The sequence below is a fragment of the Panthera leo genome, chromosome B3 (assembly GCF_018350215.1).
Source record: "Panthera leo isolate Ple1 chromosome B3, P.leo_Ple1_pat1.1, whole genome shotgun sequence".
NCBI classification, from domain to species: Eukaryota; Metazoa; Chordata; class Mammalia; order Carnivora; family Felidae; genus Panthera; species Panthera leo.
The window spans coordinates 44,267,598-44,280,352 of NC_056684.1; the positions used below are offsets into that span (position 1 = coordinate 44,267,598).

Genomic DNA, 12,755 nt, shown 5'->3' on the forward strand with positions numbered 1-12,755 from the left:
ATTATTTCCTTTACGATTAGTGCTTTCTTTGTCCCATTTTAAACTGCATCCCCCAGCAAGATCATGAAGATACTCTCCTATATTATCTTCTAGAATCTTTGATTTTTTTTCTACCCCTTCTATTTAGATATACAGTTTATGTGGTATTTTTACATGGAATATCAAGATCATATTTTCAATTTTTAGCACTCTTTTTTTTTTTAACGTTTATTTATTTTTGAGACAGAGAGAGACAGAGCATGAACAGGGGAGGGTCAGAGAGAGAGGGAGACACAGAATCTGAAACAGGCTCCAGGCTCTGAGCAGTCAGCACAGAGCCCGACGCGGGGCTCGAACTCACGGACCGCGAGATCGTGACCTGAGCTGAAGTCGGACACTTAACCAACTGAGCCACCCCGGCGCCCCATTTAGCACTCTTTATTGAAAATACCACCCTTTCTCTGCTGTTTTCCAATGCTACTTGTATTATAAATCATATATGTGAATCTAATTCTCACTCCCTGTATGTCCTTCAGGCAGTACCTGTTTTAAGTACTCCACCTGGAGTAATTACTTAATTTTTCTAGCTACTCTAGCTAGACAATTAACACTGTTTAAATCACTCTAGCTTTATAAAATGTTCTATGTTGTAAAGTGAATCTTGTCAGTTGGTTTTCTTCAAGAGTTTCTTGGCTATTCTTGGCCCTTTGTGTTTACAAATTTTGGAATCAGCTTGTCAGTTTCTACCAATAACAGCAAGAAGGTTGGGATTTTTGTTAGCAACTGCATTGACTCAATGTGGAGCAAATTGATAGCTTCACAATAACATATCTTCTAATCTATGAACTTTGTACATTTCTCTATTTATATCTTTAATTTCTCTTAGTATTTTATGATTTTGTATGTAGAGATCTTGTATATCTTTTAAGTGCATTTTGTTGGTATTTGGTATTTTTAAGCTATTGTAAATGGTATTTCTGACATTTTACTTTCTTATGGTTTGTTACTAAAATATAAACTTTATTTGCATGTTGATTTTGTATATTGATCTTCTATCTAACAACTTAGCTAAACTCACTTATTCATTCTAATGATTTAGATGTTTTAAGTAACCAATCATGTCTTCTGCAAACAATGACCATTTTATTTCTTCTTTCCAACCTTTATACCTATTTTTCCTTGCCTGCATTACCTAGCCCTTAATTAGAGGGTAAATAATGGACATTTTAACCATATTTCTAATCTTAAGAGGGAAGGTTTTCAACATTTCACCATTGTGTTTGGTATTTTGCATAGGTTTTTGTAGATACCTTTTATTATAATAAAGAAGTTCCTTAGTATTCCTAGTTTAAGAATTTTAATCATGAATGGGTTAAAAAAAAAAAAACACTATCAGTTATTTTCTTCGCATTTGATGTGATGCTGTGACTTTTTTATTCTACTAATGTGACATATCCTGTTGATTAATTTAAAATGTTAATCCAACCTTGGTGCCCCTGGGTGGTTCAGTTGGTTAAGTGTCCATCTTGTTTTAGGTTCAGGTCATGATCTCATGAGTTCATGGGTTCAGGCCCCATGTTGGGTTCCGTGCTGACAGTGTGGAGCCTGCTTGGGATCCTCTGTCTCTCCTTCTCTCTGTCCCTCCCCCACTCGCGCTCGCTCTCTCTCTCTCTCTCTCTCTCTCTCAGAATAAATTTAAAAAGAAAATGTTAATACAACCTTGTGTTCCTGCCATAAACCCAGCTTGCTCATAATATATTACTCTTTTTATATATTTGTGGATTTAATTTAATATTAATATTAATTTTGTTAATATTCTGCCATCTGTGTTTATGAGTGAGATTGGTTTGTAATACCTTGCCTAGATGTCGATATTAAGGTTATGTTTATGTCATAAAGTGAGTTCAGATGTATTCCCTCTTCTTGTCTTATAGAATTTCTGTAAAGTTGGTGTTACTTCTTCCATAAATGGTAAATTTTACTTAGGAAGCATGTGAGCCTAAAGTTTTCTTTTTTGAGAAGCTTCTAATTATCAATTCTGTTTTTAAATTAGTTTTAGAGCCATTCAGATAGTTAATTTCTTGCATCAGTTTCATAGCTTGTGGTATGTGTATGCTTTTAAGAAATGTTTTCAGTTTAAATTTTGAAAAGTACTGGCATAAAGGTCTTCATACTATCCTCTTCTCTTTTAATGTCTGTAGTACCTATAGTAATTACCACATATTAGTAACAAATTTGAGTTTATATATTACTTCTATTTGACTCATTGGTTTAGAGACCTTTGTCTTAGTGCTTTCTTGTGAATTGAATATATTTTTATTCCATTTATTCCCCTTTATTAACAGAATAGTTCTTTGTTAACATAAATATATATATACTCTTTTGCTACTTGTTTTTTTCTTTTCTCTTTTACTCCTCTTTTAAAGGTTACTCTAGAGGTGTGCCAATACAGTAGCTCCTAGCCACAGGTGACTATTATAAATTTATTAAAATTAAGTAAAACTTAAAATTCAGTTTCTCACTTACACCAGCCATATTTCAAGTGCTTGAAACCTGCATCTGGTTACCATATGGGACAGTGCGTATATTTCCAAGCATCACAAAAAGCTCAATTGGAGAGTGCTACTTTAATAATTTTAACATGCATCCCTGACTTATCTCCATTAAAAAGTACTCTAGTCTTTTCTCAGACAATAGTATTTTATTTTTGTATACAGTATTATTAGTATATACTTTTGATATTCATTTACATTTATTCATGTTATTTACCTGATTTACTGCTTTTCTTCTCATATTTCTAAGATTCAAACTAGTGTCATTTTTCCCTGTCTGAAGAATACCCTTTATATTATCTTTATTACAGATATGTTAGTGACAGAGAATCCCAGTTTTTATTCATCTAAAAGGTTTATTACTGTTATTATTATTGTTATTAATTATTTCAACTTTATTCTTGAAAAGTCAGCTGTCCATGTTAATTTTTTGCTCCTTTGAAAGTAACAAGTCTCTTTTCTCTGACAGACAAAATTTTATCTTCCTCCTGGTTTTGAACAATTTTCCCACATTGTGCTTAGTTTAGATTTTCTTTGTAAATATTCCTTTTGGGGTTCATATTTCTCCTTGAAAATGTGACTTGATGACTTTGAACAATTTTGGAGAGTTCTGTCATTATGTCCCCAACCATCATTGCTTTTCCATTGTCTCTCTTTCTCCTCCAAGATTTTAGTTGCAGTGTTATTATCTTATTGTAACCCTAATGTCCTATATTTATTTTTCTTTATTTACCTTTCCTTTTGACTCTTCATGCATCATGTTTGATATTTTTTTTTCTACTTCATTAATTCCCTCTTCATCTGTCCCTGATACACTATTTAACCCATGACTTGAGTCCTTAATTTCAGTTATTGTATTTTTCAGTTTTAGATTTTCTATTTGGCTCCTTCCTTCTTTCTTTCTTTCTTTCTTTCTTTCTTTCTTTCTTTCTTTCTTTCTTTCAGAGAGAGACAGAGCTCGTGGGTGAGCAGGGGAGAGGGGCAGAGGAAGGCAAAGGGAATCTTAAGCAGTCTCCACACTCAGTGTGGAGCCTGACACGGGTTTGATCTCATGACCCAGGATCATGACCTGAGCCAGAATCAAGAGTCATGCACTCAACTGACTGAGGCGCCTAGGCGCCCCTGCATTTGGTTCTTTTTTTTACAGATTATAGTTTTCTATAGAAATTCTCAATCTTTCCTTTGTCATATTAGGTAAAATTATTTTAAAATCTGTGTCCAGCGCCTCTGTTTTCTAGATTTCTTGTGGATATTTTCTATTTTCTTTTATGTATTAGTTTCCTAGGACTACTGTAACAAAGTACCACAAAGTAAGTGGCTTAAGACGACAGATATTTCTTGTTCTGGAGGCTAGAAATCCAAAATCAAGGTGTCACTGGATCATATTCCCTCCGAAACTTGTAGGAGAGAATCCTTCAGAAGATAGAATGCTTTTTATCATCTGGTATTTGCCAGCAGTTGTTGACATCTTTGGATCGTAGATGCATCACCCTGATCTCTTGTTTCTCTCATCAAAAGGCATCTTCTTCCTGTGTCTCTGTCTTCTTCTTATACAGACACCAGTCACTTGGATTAAAGGCTCACCCTACTCATCTTAATAGGACTTCATCTTAATCTTTAATTATATCTGCTATGATCCTGTTTCCAAGGAAGGTCATGTTCTAAGGTACTGTGGATTAGGGATTCAGCATATCTTTTGTGGGGGACACAATTAATCTCACGTTTCTTTTTTTTTTCCATGTTATTTCATTGTATGCCAGGCTGTTCTTTATCATGGGCCAGCTGTTATATATGAAAAATTGTAGAGATAATGAGAAAGCTAAAATGTATCTTCCTCTAGACAAGACTACTTAAAGAAAAAGTTTTGTTTTTTTTTTATTTGAGAGAGAGAACATGCGAGTTGGAGAGAGGGGAAGAGAGAGAGAGAGAGAGAAAGAGAATCTCAAGCAGGCTCTGCACTCACCATGGAGACCAATGCAAGGCTTGATCCCACCACCCTGGGATCATGACCTGAGCTGAAATAAAGAGTCAGATGCTCAACAGACTGAGCCACCCAGATGGCCCTAGACAAGATTACTTGCAATCTACCCTAATTCACTTATAGGGAGTTAGATCATTTAAAGCTTGACTTTGGACCCTAGAAAGACCAGTCTGTTTCTCACTTATTGCTAGGGTATTGCTATTCGGGGTCTGTGTAGATAGGAGTTGATGTAGCAGGACTGACACTACCAATCATTGGAAAGACCTGTGTAAGGTCTTGTACAAGACCTGTGTTAAGGTCTTGGAAAGACCTGTGTAAGACCTTGCAAGGCTGGCTCTTAGCTGATATGTGGGAACTTAGCTAGTAAACCATTCTCTATACTGATAGAAGGCTTTCTCTAACTGATAATGATAGGTCATAGTACCCACACTGTACAGACAATATGGCTTATCTTGAACATCTGCTTTCCTTTGAAAGTTGAATTTTGGTATATGCTAGGCAGTGGGCACCTACATTATGAACCTCCAATAAAAACCTTGAGTGCTAAATCTCTGATGAGCTTTTCCAATATACAAAAAAAAAAAAACTTGTTGCTGGAAGAATTAAGGTGCATCCTATGTGACTTCAGTAGGAAGGGACTCTTTGTTTTTTAATTGTGGTAAATACACATATTTTAGAATAACCTAGAATTTACCATCTTAACCATCGTAGTATCCAATTCAGAATACATTTTTAGCATACAATTCAGTGGTTTGAAGTACATTCATTGTGTTATGCAGCTATCACCACTGTCCACTTCCAGAATTTTTTCATCATCCCCAAACAGAAATTCGGGAGAGACTCATAGATTTCAACTGGTTTCCTCTGGACCTCACTCCACCCACCTTTTCCTTTTGGTCATTTTTCTTTTGCTTTGTATCCTTTTGCTGTAATACATCTTATCCATGAATACAGCTATATGCTAAATCCTATGAGTTCTTTTAAAGAATCACCAAATCCAGGAACCCCTTTTTACACAAGGTCCCAACTCAGAGTTTGGGTGTTTACTTCATTGATAGATCCCGAAATACAGTTTTGTTCCTCTGATTCTGAAAGACTATTGAAAGCCCTGGTTCATTTCTTAGCCTTTCATTGCTTTTTCCAGAGAAAAGCAACCACAAAGACCAGGCTCACATCTCTAGGTTTCTTTCCTCTAGTTGGCTTCATTTACTCTTTACCCACACAAATGTATTCCCAGTCCCTTTTCCTGGTTGCCACTAGTAAACTTTGTACTTTAATTGTATCGATTGCCCGTCTTTGGGCTTCTTGTTGATTGATCATATCTCAAGCTCCTAAAACAGTATCTGGCACATGGAGATACTCACTTATGTTTAGAATGAATGAGGTTGCCTTTGATTACTGGTTGAAGGAACAGTAAAAGTCAAGGAAAAGGGGAATGGTAAAAAACAAACCATTGAATTTGTATACTTTGTTCTTTTTGTCCCTAGGTGTACATAACATAAGCCACTGGGATATAGGAAGAGAATATTGTAACTCTTATTTATTTGTTCTCTAAAGAAAAGTTAAACATTACTTATATTATTAAGTATGTGGGGGGCGCCTGGGTGGCGCAGTCGGTTAAGCGTCCGACTTCAGCCAGGTCACGATCTCGCGGTCCATGAGTTCGAGCCCCGCGTCAGGCTCTGGGCTGATGGCTTGGAGACTGGAGCCTGTTTCCGATTCTGTGTCTCCCTCTCTCTCTCTGCCCCTCCCCCGTTCATGCTTTGTCTCTCTCTGTCCCAAAAAAAAAAAAAAAAAAAAGTATGTGGATTGATAAATCGTACTCTCTCTTTATGTTGTCATACAGTCCTGTCACGTATAATACTGAAAATATCTTCATTATCTCCACATAGCACACCTCTAGAGAGACATTGTATTCAATCCCTTCCTTGTAAACAGCCACCCCAAGAGTAGTGCCGCACAGCATCCTTGGTTATGTTAAGTATGATTTTCTTGCCAAAAATGAAAGATGTTACTTTTTTTAATGTTTATTTATTTTGAGAGAGAGCAGGGGTTAAGCAGAGAAAGAGAGAAAACCCCAAGCTAGTTCCATGGTCAGTGCGGAGTCCAACACGGACTCAAACCCATGAACAATGAGATCATTACCTGAGCCAAAATCAGGAGTTGGTTGCTTAACTGACTGAGCCACCAGGTGCCCCAAAGTGTCACTTATTGTAAACAAAAGCAAACAAAAAACTTATATATCTGTATACTTTAAAAACTTGGAATCAGATTAGAAAAAAAAAAAAAACAAACCTCTTTTAAAATCTTCCAGAGAGCCTCAAGGATAGGAATGCAGGCCCTGTCGTAATGTTTGTAAGAAAAACTGGTTAACGACAGGGAAGATGGACTTTAATTAGTAGAATTCAGACAGAGACTTTTGTGTAATTGGTGTATGGTGTTAAAAACAATCACTGTCACTCTTCAGGAAGCCCAGCAATGAGCCATTTGTTGCATTTAGATCTTTGTATCATTGGATCTTTTTTTAGCTCTCACAGACCTGTAGTAAAATGAATTGAACTTTTTTTTTTTTAATTTTTTAATGTTTACTTATTTTTGAGAGAAAGAGCGAGCAAGCAAGGGAGGGGCAGACAGAAAGGAAGACACAGAATTTGAAGCAGCCTCCAGGCTCCAGCTGTCAGCACAGAGCTCGATGTGGGGCTTGAACTCGCAAACCTCAAGATCATGACCTGAGCTGAAGTCAGATGCTTAACCGACTGAGCCACCCAGGCATCCCAAAATGAATTGAACTTTTAATCCATCCTTCAAATAGTTGTATCACACAGCATTAAACCAAGATTTCTCAAAACAAAGCATAGTTATTCATACATTGTATATTATTTTAACTTTTCCAAAATAATTTGCTCTGTTTTAAGTGCTCTGTTTAAGTTTTTGATGTGTGTAGACCACTGCTATAAGCAAAAGAGAAAAGTAAAGTTCAGAATAACTAAGTAACTTATTCATAGATACAGAGTTTTTCAGTTGGCAGGACCAGGATTCATTCAGTTTTTAAGTGTTAATAACTTTGCCATTACACTAAAAAGGCCTACGGAAGAATTGGGGGAGGGAGGTGTAAGTGTTAGATGTAACAAAAGTGAAGTACTTTGTATGTGACAATATTAATCAGTGTAAATTAAAACAACTGATTTTACTGTGTTCTAGAAACGGAATTCTTAAAGTCTTGATTAGAAACTTTCCAAATGCTCATATTCATGCACTCATGTACCACAGTCCTTTCTCAAATGTGGCCTGAGTTTTCCTTTTGACCATTGCTAGCCACTCCTCTATTTAACTTAAGCATTTTGTTATTTTTTTCCCCATCCAACCCTGTGATCTCAAGATTTTGAGGAAATTTAAGATGATTTTTCCTCAGAAATCAAAATTGGGGAACAGTGCATTAGATCTTTTGGAGAAAACAGTGAGGATAGAGTTTATCTGCATGATTGAGCGATTCAGATAAAACTTACCTTACAAGAAAGACAGTGATATAAGATCGGAGTTACTTTCTTTAACTGAAGAGCACGTTGGTTTGTAGGACATGCATTCAGTGATTTTCAAATTTGATTGTTCATCAGAATCACAAGTAGGGCTTGTGAGAGTAGAGATTTCTGGCCCTGACTCTATAGTGTCTAGCTCAGTAGGTCTGGAAGGGGACCTAAGGCTTACCATTTCTAGCATGTTTTCCGGTGCTGCTGCTGTTGCTGGTCTGGGGACTGCACCTTGAGAACCACTTCTGTAGCTCATAGTCTCTTTTTCAGGTAGAATAAATATACTGGGTTTTTTTTGTTTGTTTGTTTGTTTGTTTTTTAATATATGTCTGCTTCTTTACCATGAACATGTTCTCTTCTCCTCAATTGTAGTATTTTTTTTTATCCTCAAACCCCATAAAAACATTAAGAGATACTCCTTAAAGAAAATTCCTGAAGTAATCTTACCACTTGTGTATCTACCTTCTAATCCTTTTGATATATCACTTCTATATAAATGACAAAACACAGGCCTGTGAATTTGCAGTTTTAAGATACACCACTTTCAGTTACTATGGTATATTTACTGTAACTAATCGTATAAACTCCAGACTTCACTGCTGACTCTCCAGTCCACACAGACGCACATCATGACCAGTGACCGGTTATGTCACATTTTCCAGTCTGTCAGTGGTCACTGTGTACCTGTGTCCGAGCTCACACACAGAAAACAAAGTGTGTCGTTGTGTTCCTTCCTTGCCTCCCAGTGATAAACTCATGACATTTTACAAAAGTGGATAATCACACAGATAGTTGGCCGACACGATTAAAGCACAGCCAAGAAATACACAGCGATACTGCTGGAAGTGCAGTTGGAACTGAACAGAAGTGGGGTTGCAGGAGAAATAGCCAACCGTGGGAATGTTGGCACCGCTGCTGTTCAAGAGACCGCAGATGTGTCGCCACGGGAATGAAGTGAGGGCCAACTTAGGGACACAAATGAGGAAAGTGGTTGTGACATAAAGGATGAAAAAGTGACACCAGCATAAGATTTTACATTAAAGGAACTCTTGGAGATGTTTCCTGACATCAGAAGTATAGAGGATACAATGTTGGAAGCTGATCCTAACTTAGAAAGGAGTATGACACTTCACAGCATAGGAGAGATGCTTGCTTTCTATCATAAGTTGTACCAAAATAAGGTGACAAGCAGTGTTCAAACTGCTCTTGATAAGTTCTCTATAAATAAAATAATCTTCAGTGTTTGTAATGTTGTAAATTCCGGTATATAAATAAATATTAATTTTACTATCTTTTTCATTTCCCCTAAACATTTACAATTGATGGGGAATTCATAATGTTTTGACAAAAAGTTTTAATGGTTATGGAACAACTGTATTTTTCCAGCTGATCATTAAAATTGCTTGCATGGTTTCAGTTTGTATGGTTATTTTTATCATCCCATACTGCATGCAAAGCAAGGATTGCCTGTGTGTATGTATGTATGCATGTATAGGTGTGTTTGAATATATGTATGATTTGATGCATGTATAGAAAGCCTTTAGTTGTATTACACAAAGGCTTTATTTGTACTCTGTAAAGCAATTTTTCCCACCTTTGGATAGCCCAGTTTGATGTACAAGAGATTGGTCATGGCTGAAGGGCAATGGCCAAGAAACTTTCCATCCCAAGCCTTCCTCGGCTGCCCCAAGGGCTGAGGAGGTAAATATCTCAAGTACACAGGAGTCATTTGAGGCCCACATGTGCAAATGCTCAAATATTGAGAGAATTGTAAACTCCTTGAAGAAGTAGGGCTCCTAGCACTTAGTTTGGCCTTCTCTATATAGTTATCTTTGACCATATTTGACATATACTATATTTTTTACTGAGATTTCTTGAAAAAGATATGAGTTATTAATCTCCTCAAAGGCATATTTAGTAAATGTCTAAATATATTTTATTATATTTAATACTCCCTTTCTACAGTTATTAAAGCAGTTATTAGAAATGCCACTGTATAATGAGTGTTAGAAATGCAGAGGTGAAACTAAAACTTGGCATAGGAAATAAATGGACGTGGGACAAATGGATTCATTGTTTTAAGGTAGAGCATCTGATAAAAATGTTTCTAATTCTTTTTATGAGCACAAAGCAAATGAAAGGGAGCTGTATATAAAAATGACATGTGCACTTTTTGTTGTCCCATTGATTGACGTCAGCTTCCCAGGTAATGTGTTTTGATAACTAAATATTGCAAGTTAAAAAATAAAGACAAAAAGTGATATTTTCAGCATTGATGAGTGTTACATTCTTGTCATACTAATTGATGTTTTTAACTCTGGTACAAAGCATGGTTTTTGTATTGACTTGATTTTGTAACATTTAACTCAGGGCTATCTTTAAATTTTTTTTTTTTTTTTTTTTTTTTTTTTTACATTTTATTTATTTTTGATAGACAGAGACAGAGCACAAGTCGGGGAGGGGCAGAGAGAGAGGGAGACACAGAATCCGAAGCAGGCTCCAGGGTCTGAGCTGGCAGCACAGAGCCCGATGCGGGGCTTGAACTCAAAAACCGTGAGCTCATGACCTGAGCCGAAGTCGGATGCTTACCAACTGAGTCACCCAGGTGCCCCCAGGGCTATCTTTTATATCATTCTTCCTTGGTACATTTTATTTATTTATTTATTTTTAATTAAATTTTATTATTTTTAATTTACATCCAAATTAACATAAAGTGCAACAGTGATTTCAGGAGTATATTCCTTAGTGCCACTTAACCCATTTAGCCCATCCCCCATCCCACACCCCCGCCAGTAACCCTCTGTTTATTCTCCATATTTAAGAGTCTCTTATGTTTGGTCCCCCTCCCTGTTTTTATATTATTTTTGTTTCCCTTCCCTTATGTTGATCTGTGTTGTCTCTTAAAGTCATCATATGAGTTAAGTCCTATGATATTTGTCTTTCTCTGACTAATTTCTCTTAGCATAAATACCCTCCACTTCCATCCACGTAATTGCAAATGGCAAGATTTCATTCTTTTTGATTGCCGAGTAATACTCCATTGTGTATGTATGTATGTATGTGTGTGTGTGTGTATGTGTGTATATATGTATATATATACATATACATATATACACACCACATCTTTTTTTTTTAATTTTTTTAAAAATGTTTTTATTTATTTTTGAAGGAGAGACAGAGCATGAGCAGGGGAGGAGCAGAGAGAGAGGGAGACGTAGAATTTGAAGCAGGCTTCAGGCTCTAAGCTGTAAGCACAGAACCCGATGCGGGGCTCAAACTCACGAACTATGAGATCATGACCTGAGCTGAAGTCAGACGCTTAACTGACTGAGCCACCCAGGCGCCCCTGCACATCTTCTTTATCGATTCATCCATTGATGGACATTTGGGCTCTTTCCATACTCTGGCTATTGTTGATAGTGCTGCTATAAACATGGGGGTGCATGTGTCCCTCCGAAACACACCTGTATCCCTTGGATAAATACCTAGTAGTGCAATTTTTGGGTCATAGGGTAGTTCTATTTTTAGTTTTTTGAGGAACCTCCATACTGTTTTCCAGAGTGGCTGCACCAGCTTGCATTCCCATTCCTTGGTACATTTTAAAACCTAAGTGTCCTGTCTCAACCTATTTTGTTGTATAAGGTACATGTTACTTTTTAAAATGGAAGTGTTGTCTTTTGCTACGTTGTTTCTTAGAATTCTGGAATTATGTCATAGTTGTAAGAAAGTAGGACCTTAAGCAGAGTTTGTTGTTGTTTTTTTTAACCATGGGGAATCTTATGGTGTGCTTTAATAGCCAGACTTTTTTTAGCTTTACTGCAGTATAATTGACAAATCAAGTTGTAAGATATTTAAAGTGTACATCATGATGATTTGATATATGTGTACACTGTGAAAGGATTCTTCCCTTTGATGATTTACATTTAAGTTCTACTCTCTTAGCAGATTTCAATCGTACAGTGTAGTGTTATCATCTATAGTCACCGCACTACATATTGGATTCTCAGACTGTATGGCTGAAAGTTTGTACCATTTTACCACCTCTGTCTATTCCTTCCTCCCCCAGCCCTTGGAAACCACTTTCCTACTCTGTTTCTATGAGTTTGACTTTTATTTTTAGACTCCACATAATATTTTCTTTTTCATTCTTATTTTCCTTAACATAATGCCCTTAAGTCTATCTATATTGTTGTAAACAGAATTTCCTTCTTTCTCATGGCTAATATTCCATTTTTTTATGTATACCACATTTTTATCCATTCATCCGTTGATGTATGCTTAGGTTGTTTCCATATGTTGGCTATTGTGAATAATTAAGCTGGATTTTTATAGTCTAATTCTTATCTTAACAACCAGGTGTGTGTTAGAGATGTGGAGAACATACCCAAACTATAAATCTGACTATCCGCTTACTTTGATAATAGGTACATATTTCTCTAAAAATTTAATCTCTATGAAAATGCAACATTAATAGGAAATAGAAACACCCAATATTTTAAGTTAGGGGTTTTTTAAAATTTTATTTATTTTGAGAGAAAAAGAGGGTGTGCGCGAGCAGGGGGGGGCAGAGACAGAAGGAGACAGAGAATCCCAAGCAGGCTCAACACTGTCAGCACGGAACCTGACATGGGGCTTGATCTAATGAACCGTGAGATCATGACCTGATCTGAAAACAAGAGTCAGACGCTTAACCAACTGAGTCACCCAGGCCCCTTA

The 12,755-nt window shown here is 36.5% G+C and overlaps 1 protein-coding gene across 5 annotated transcripts in view; it reads left to right on the plus strand.

Annotated features, from left to right (window-relative positions):
- The window catches only part of ICE2 (interactor of little elongation complex ELL subunit 2), a 64,772-nt gene that overhangs the window by 42,172 nt on the left and 9,845 nt on the right, over window positions 1-12,755 (plus strand). The gene's annotated exons all lie outside the window — the stretch shown is intronic.